The sequence below is a fragment of the Salvia miltiorrhiza genome, chromosome 1 (assembly GCF_028751815.1).
Source record: "Salvia miltiorrhiza cultivar Shanhuang (shh) chromosome 1, IMPLAD_Smil_shh, whole genome shotgun sequence".
Taxonomy (NCBI): Eukaryota; Viridiplantae; Streptophyta; class Magnoliopsida; order Lamiales; family Lamiaceae; genus Salvia; species Salvia miltiorrhiza.
In genome coordinates this window covers 75,326,901-75,335,792 of record NC_080387.1, presented here as the reverse complement: position 1 = coordinate 75,335,792, position 8,892 = coordinate 75,326,901, and the positions used below count along the sequence as shown (strand labels likewise).

Genomic DNA, 8,892 nt, shown 5'->3' with positions numbered 1-8,892 from the left:
TTTTTATTTTTGACATCGACATGAAAAAACTCTATTTATTGTTGAGGTGGAGGCCGGAATACATGACGTGAACTACGAGATATGTACTTAAATAGAGTAATTTGATTCATTATTTTGATTAGAGAGTGAATGGCATGGTATACTGGCTTTCACGTTAATAGTAAATTAAAATTTATTATTGTCGATGTCAAAAATCAGAAAAAATGCTAAGTTCGCGTATTTGTTGGCTAAAAATAAAAGTCATGTTAAATTTCAGAAAATATAAAAAGTTCGTGTATTTACAGGCTAATAACCCTTCTTTCTATCCCACATTGACTCGGTAATGATCCGGTCTCCAAATCCAATATATAAGTATGGAATAATAAAAGGTCTTTTAAGAAGAAGATGGCTCATTAAATTTTAATATTTCTTCGACTATTTCATATAGAGAAAGACTACTTGTGGATGTGGATGTGGATGTGGTTGAGAGGAAGACTACTTTTTTTTTAGAGAAGGAAAGACTAAATGGTTGACTTGGAAGATTAAAGCAATTCGTGTATAATAGTATATAGTAATATATGTATCCAGTTATTTTATTAAAAAAATATACCGTAATCATTTAGTTCATAGTTGGTGTCTTATTTTATAGTACTTAAGAACTAATCGTGGACTAAAAAGTTCCATGTCTAATAAAAAGAAGCTTACCACAAACCATGTAGACTTGTACTAGTTTATACAAATGGCAATTTGTTGATCCTTAATTTGAGAGTCGGAGGATTTTTTAGGATAGTAACTTAAGCATTTACAAATTATGATAAAAAAAAGTTCGGGCTTGAAAAAATAGAATACTAATTAACAAGTGATGCACCCACATGTTCTCGGCTTATTATCGAATTTATGGACTTAATCAAGTTAGTGTTATTATCTCATTAAAATTGAAACCAAATAGAAGAGAAAGTCTAGCTCACGTTAGAATTTTGAAGGCCTTTTTATTTCAGGTAATTCTATTCACAACCCCAATTTACTCACTATAGCCCCCATATAAAATAATAAAAAAATTAATTATAAATTTACAATTTTACCCCATAAACATAGCCCAGAATTAAATCCCTACTTTTGTATAGCCCCCAACCAACCATACGCAAACACAATTCCCGGTAAAAACTATTTTTGATTCTTTTCATAACCAGATTAAATTTCAAATTTTATTACTCCCTCCGTCTACGAAATGAGTACCCATTTCCTTTTTTGACAAGTGTACCCCACACATCTCTTTAATTAATACACTAAAAAAGTGAGACTCTTAAACTATTCACACTACACTCCATACATTTCTTAAAACCTGTGCCGTCCACAAATGGGTACTCATTTAATCGAGGAAATCATTGATGCAGGACTATCAGCGTCTCTGATGGTGACGCTGGCTTAGGTCTTTTCATAGCCAAGTCATCGAGGCATAAATTTAACATGCACACTAAAATTACTTATAACATAAAATAGCGAGCATTTTAATTGAAATACAACCTAACAAAGACAAATCAAGAGAGTGGGAAATCTCAAGATTTGCTTAGGTCTTTCTGCTATTCTTGCTTACTCTTTATATACAGTTCGCTTTTGTCATGAAGGGAAAATTTGTTCCCGTCAATTGCTTTTGAGTGAATAAAAATCAATAAATTATTGTTTCCAGATATAAGGATAAATTATCTGTTGATTGTGAGAATGGAAATTTGCAGCCGTGAATTGAACGAATCTACCGAAATCATGAAGATGAAAAAGTTTGCAATTTTAATTAGATGTGATCAATTTTGTTTTGATAAGTTTGAGATGTGGGTCTATTGACATCAATGGCAATTTTTTCAATTCCCCACTTTTTCTTTTTGTCTTTCTCTATATTTATGATTACTAGCTCGAGAAAACGTTACGCGGATTGGCCTACTTGTGGAAACTTGATCTTTTTTGTACAATTTTTTTTGACAAAAAAATGAAATGAACATTGTTTGTTAATTGTAAGAAAAGATTATATCAAAATTGTCAAAAAATATACTCCCTCCCACATTTATATCTTTTAGTATCCATATTTCTATTTTAATTCGTCCCATATTTTGATATTTATTTTTATTTTTAGTAAAACTAAGTGAAACTCTTACTCCACTTTAATCAATTTAATACTCTCATAAAAATTGAACCCATACAACGACTTAATTAAAACCCATAATTAAAACCTATGACATTCTCAAATAAATACTAAAAGATAAGACTATACAGATTTTTCTAGGGATAATACATCCATTTGCTACAACTCATCCATTTGCTACTAACATCAAATAACATAATAAAATGCCACAGGTGTCAACCTAAACCTTTTGAACTTTCTTCACAAAGTTTACTCTAGTACACATTCCAATCTGCTGCACTTTGAAAGCTACTGCATTAACAAATTTAGAACTTGGTCATTATACAATGTTGAAATAAAGGGGAAAAAAAATCACAAGATGAATAATATAAGCAAAAGACTAGAGGATTAATTCATACATACTTAATTGGCATCGGTTTCAGCAAGTTGGGAGTTGGGAATGAAGTAGTAATAGTAGAAATCCCCAACACTTCTTCACAATCATAACTATCTAGTTCTTTCAATGTTCGCCCAACCCAGTCATAGACTAGTAGTTGACAGCAGCCCGAAGAAGTTTCTCGTGAAACATACATCAATGAACCATTCAAGTTCAATGGTTTCTCAACATTATCAATTTAGACCATTCTCCATCTATTCCATATTCCCAAACCTCAAAAGACTTGACTACGAATTTATATTTTTATTGCAATTTTCACATGAGTTTGATTTTCGAAAAAATTAGAGCTTAATTGACAGTCGAAAGTTCACTTGATGTTGGTCTAATAACTTATGATGATGATGAGTATTTAGAAGCTCGAATGGTTTAAGAAGGCAAAAATTAATATATGTGGCTTAATTTCGATTGTCAATTTATTGCGTGAGAAATCAACTGATCGATGTAAACTTTGTCCAACTAAAAGAGTGATAGAAATCAAGTTGGATTGTTTTAAAAAAATCAGGAAATCTTTTTAGGTTGCAGGAAGATAGGCTTAACTTCTTTAGTTGGGAAAATGTAATCACTATCAACTATGTAGGGATAGAAACTATAGATCACTATCAACTTTATAATTCTAGTCATTTTGAAAATTACACGTCAAAAAAAAAAAAAAAGCAAAACAAAAACCTTGACACTCACATTAAACTCTAAACAGCCTTGTTTATTTAAGTATCTAAATTGTATATCATCTTCTCTGCTGTCTCCTAACCTCATTCATCTCTACTCTTCTTCTTCTTCTTTCATGTCTTCTTCTCCTGGCTCTCTCGTAGAAAATCTTGTCAACAATCTCTTCTATTTTCTCGAAATATCTTTCTCTGAAGCTCCTGCGGCATAAAAGCGTCCACGCAATGCTTCCTAATCCCACAACATAACCAAGCGCAGAAGATACATACTCCCACTCGATCTTGCTCTTCTCTTCCTCATTTTCATCTTCTTGTGGCCACAAATGATCACTGCCATCACTATCACTGCAGCTTATGTTGAGACTGAAACCACACAAACCCGCATTCCCTTTGAAGGAATCAGCTGAAAATGTTTGTAACTGACGCCCATTTGGGATCTCTCCAACCAGCTTATTGTAGGACAGATTCAAGAATGAAAGGAATGTGAGCCCTGCAAGCTCCACTGGTATTGGCCCGATGAGTCGATTTACAGAGAGGTCGAGTGATTCGAGATTCCTCAACTGACCAAATGAGTTTGGGATGCTTCCATTGAGGGCATTGTGGGAGAGGTTGAGCTGATGAAGTGAGGTAAGATCACCAATTGCATTTGGTATCTCTCCACCGAAATTATTGCAAGAGATATCTATGATACCAAACTCTGACCAAATCGTGTGATACTCTGAATTTGTCCCTTTCATGATTAATGTGATGCTTAATGAACTCCACAATTCTGAGTAATATTGAGGTGAATTGCCGTACCACAATTGTTCATAACTCTGTAGCATCATTGTCTTCCAACTAGAAAAGTTTATCGATTCCAGATTTCCACTGAACTGATTGGAAGATATATCTAGAATTTGGAGATCTTCCCAGCTCATGTTGTCACATCTTACTTCTCCATAGAATCTGTTAGAGTGCAAAACAAGAACTCGCAACATGGATGATAGTATGCACGGGAAACTGTCAGTGATGTTGTTGTTCCCAACATTCATGAAGTACAACCACTCGCATCTTTCAAGGGACTTTGGGATTTTCCCTTCTAAGGTATTATTGTTAAGATCCAAATATTGTAGCGAACAACGATCCATTGGAAAATTATCTGGAATGCTACCGCTGATGTTGTTTTGGCTTAGATCTAACTCTGAAATGTTTTCAAGTAAGCAAGGGGGTATGCTGCCACTTAATCTATTGCCAGACAAATCAAGAACAAGGAGGCTCGTGGCAGTGCAAAGGGAGGTTGGAATGGATCCATTTAAACTGTTATTAGCAAGAGACAAGTACGAGAGTTGAGACGCAGGTGGAATGGGCAGGTGCAACTCACCCTTGAGCTGGTTAGACTGCAAGAGTAGGTATTCAAGAGAAGCAGGGATATGGTAAGGCTTTTGCAGATCTGTTAGAAGATTATAAGAGAGGTTCAAATACCAAAGTTGTGTTCCCCAAATCCAACTAGGTATCTCCCCAGAAATCCGATTGTCTGAGAGATCCAGTTGTTCCATATCCAAATATTTGATGAAATTAGGAAAATGGGACAAGTTACAAGAAGCTAGTCTTAACACTTTTAGTTGGAGACTTCCATATGAAGTTGAATTGAGGTTCCCAACATCTACCGACAATCTATTGTGAGATAGATCAAGTCGGGTTAGATTGGCAAGACTTAGAAACTTGTCCAGTTGAAAAGTGCCATTAAACTGATTCCTGCTAAGATCAAGTTCCAACAATGAAGGGAGAGCAAAGAGAGGGTGGGGAATGTTGTCAGAGAATGAATTATATGACAAATCTAAATAAACAAGATTGGAAAGACCTTCAAACAGCATAGAAGAAAGTGAGCCTGTGAAGAAGTTTCTTGACAAATCGACACGAATCAGCTTGGTTAGGTTAGCAAAGGTGGGTGGAATCGAACCCTTCAAACTGCAGTCATAAAGAGTCAAGGTGGTCAAACTTGGAAAATTGGCGAACAAGTCTGGAAGTTCTGGTCCAAGATCGTTAAAATCTAGTTGAAGGATGGAAAGGGAATGAAGTTGCCCAAAGGACTTAGCTAAAGGCCCAGATAAACCACAACCACGCAAGCTCAACGCGGTGAGGTTGGGTAAATATGATGATATAATGTGGCTCCATTTTCTCCTCTCATGAGAGGAAGTAACTTTGACACCATCAAGATAGAGCTCTCGAAGCCCTGTTAGATTTTGGACAAGCATCTCCAATTTCACAGATATTCTATAATCATAGGAGATATTAAGACTTCGATATATCCCATACACGTTAGTGAAATCGAGACTAACCAACCACCTCAAGGAAGAAATTTCAGCGGAACCTGCTTACCAAATACAGCATGGGATAAATTCAAGTGTGTCAAATAGGTGAGATTGTGAATACCTTTCGGGATGGGAGTGTTGTTGAAATCATTGTAGGCTAGAATTAGCTTCTGCAGATGCATAAGTTTGAAGAGACTCGATGAATCCGCGATTCCACCAGAAATAGACTCATCATCGAGCTGCAAACTAACGACATAGCCAGCAGCATCACATTCCACACCGGGGCACTTGCAGCACTCATCGCTTTCATTCCATCGCACCAATTTTGTCGAGAAAGAAGAATCGAATGTCAAGTCGTTCTTGAACTGAAGCAACAATGTTTTTTGATCGTGAAGGCATTGGGTATTATAAGAATGAGTAGTGAAAATGAAGGAGGAAATTAGTGTAGAAATGATGAAGAATAGCTTTGGAAGCATTGTGATGAAGAGGCTATTAATTGATAGTGGTGTGATTTGTGTTTTCTACAAACTTGTGCAAGTGGCTTTAAATAAGCAACTAGAAAGACTATTGCACTTATAAGCTTTTTAGCAACTTTCATTTGTTTTAGGAGGTGGATGAGTTGATTTGTTAATTAATGCAATAAGCTTGGTATTAGAATGGACCATAGGTAGTTTTATCTCATAGCATCACTCAAAAATTGAATTTAATAATTTCTAAAAATTAATTAGTTATTTGCAAGAGTTTGCTAAGTAATAATTTCTTTTTACGTGCGAACGCACGTTATCTCTGCTAGTATTCCAAAAGTAGGCCAATCTGCGTAACGAATTTTTGTAGCTAGTAATCATAAATATAAAGAAAGACACAAAAAAGTGGGAATAGAAGAAATTGCCATTGATATGCTTGTGGATGTGGTGAGAGGAAGACTATTTTTTTTAGAGAAGGAAAGACTAAATGGTTGACATGGAAGACTAAATCAATTAATTCGTGTACAATATTAATATATGTATCATAATTTAGTTCATAATTGGTGTCTCATTTTGTACTTAAAACTAAATGGTTGCAACTTAAACAAAACTACCCATTTCTTCTTAAAACTCGTGTCATCTCTTTTGGTCCATATAATTTTTAGGGACAGAGTGAGTAATAATTTAGTTCATAATTGGTGTCTCATTTTGTACTTAAGAACTAATCGTGGACTAAAAAGTTCCATCTCTAATAAACCATGTAGACTTGTAGGCAATTTATTGATTCTTTGATGAGAAAGAAATTAGTGCAACGATTTTTTGCAAAATATATACTCTTTTTTATTAATTTAATCGTTATTGTACATTGATTTTTAGTCTCCTACCTTATTTAACGTAGTGTTGTTGAATTAATAGTTGATAAAAGTCTAGGTCCACAGGTAGGCCAATCCGAGCAGTCGTAAATATAGAGAAAGACAAAAAAGTGGGAAATTGAAGAAATTGCCATTGATATGTGGATGAGGTGAGAGGAAGATTCTTATCAACAAGAAAATTTCACTAATCAATATCTGAATAGCAAAATAAAAGAAAAAGAAAAGAAAAAATCGCTATCGTGTATACGTGTACGTGGAAATTACAAATAGTGAAAGAGGGTTTTGTCTGATTAACAACTAACCCCATTAATATGCTTAAGGTGGAGACCAATTCAAAATTCTAATGCTAGAATTTAGCCCAAGGATTGATTGGTGGAGCCGTCAAGCTTATATGCTTTTTTCCAAATAATTCATAGTTAGGACTTAGAAGAGTCTCAAGTCAACGATGTGTGGCCCACGTTAAAGCCACATATCAGTTATATCATTTTCTTCCAATCCCAATCATGTAGGCCTACTTGTGGAATTTACAAAATGCTGATTTATCCCAATTTCAAAACATTAGTAAAATAATACACTTAGCCTGCGATATATTAATCTAGTATTGGTTCAGACAATTGATCGAACCCTTCAGTTCACTTTCTCCATTGGCAGCTAAATCAGTCATTTTGTCGAACATCTATTGCTCAGTCTGGTCTTAAAACTCAACCACGTTCGTATGATGCATGCACAATTTATGTTTTTCCTTTCACATAAAATGAGAAAAATGACCAAATATTTGTGGAAGTCCTAAAACTTAAATTCATTAATTACTAAAATGTTTATTGGTTTTTTTTCTTCAATAAATTCCACAGGTAGGCTGTAGGCTTATGTGACAATCCGTATTTTAAAATTAACCTCCAAAACATTGAGAAAGACTAAACCAACTCATATAATATTTTTATTAGCAAGTATACAAGATTATAAATATTTTATAATCAAGATGTATTAAAAACTTTCCTACTTCCTTCGTCCCAATAATATTGTCTCAAATTTCCTTTTTAGGCGTTTCATTTATAATGTCACAACGTAAAAAATAAAATTATTTACTTTATTCACTCTCTCTATCTCTTTTCTTATTTACTTTATCTTTCTCTTACTTTTTCACTACTCTCTCTATCTCTCTCCTCATTTACCTTATTATCTATACTTTTTTAATTTGTGTACCCCATTTTTATAGAAAAGAAATTGTTCATAACTAAATTTATTTCATGTATACGCTTAGATATTCATATTTCACATAATTAAATTAATATTCTCTAATAATGTAATATAATATCAAGGAATTGAAGATATATATAGTGTAAGGTTTTATTGAGAAATTAAATATTTTTGTTCAAATATTCCACATATATGTCAATCAATCATGTTTTCATGATAGTTATGGTGATTAGCATGTATAGAAAAGAAAAGAAAGTGTGAAAACAAAGAAATTGCAAAGTGGGCCATGCTAGTTGACTTGAATAATTGACTTGAAAGACTAATTCAACGGTATTCATTTAGCTAACAAGATCCCAGCTGTGACCTGATAAGCTCACTCAATAACTAATCTAGCCTACTCAATTTATTTTCACACTTTACACAAACGATTTAAATTATTAAAGTGTTTTCCTTTGAATTTTTAAATTTAAATTTGAATAATATCTATACTAATATAAAAAGTGACTTGGGAACAATATGTGAATTGCCTATTTCACCCTTATTACATATTTTATTTTAAAATTAAGTTCATAAATTACATATGATATATTATTACAAATATATATTAATTCATTAGATATTAAACTAAATCTATTTGATATACATCAGAAAACGTAGAATCTTATAGAAAAAACTATACAAAACCAACTTGAAGCCCACCAAACTCAACCAAGTTGAACCCACGGACGAACATGCCCATTTCAATCCACAAGCATGGGCCCAGCCCAGGCCCGCTATAAAGGTTATCCGTGAATAGTGAAAGGCGGTTTTGTCTCATTAGCAACTAAACCCAATAACACGCTTAACGTGGAGACCAA

The 8,892-nt window shown here is 33.8% G+C and overlaps 1 pseudogene; it reads right to left on the bottom strand.

Moving 5' to 3' along the window:
* Nucleotides 1-3,131: 3,131 nt before the first annotated feature.
* Nucleotides 3,132-5,978, bottom strand: LOC131006229 (receptor-like protein 7; annotated as a pseudogene).
* Nucleotides 5,979-8,892: the final 2,914 nt, after the last annotated feature.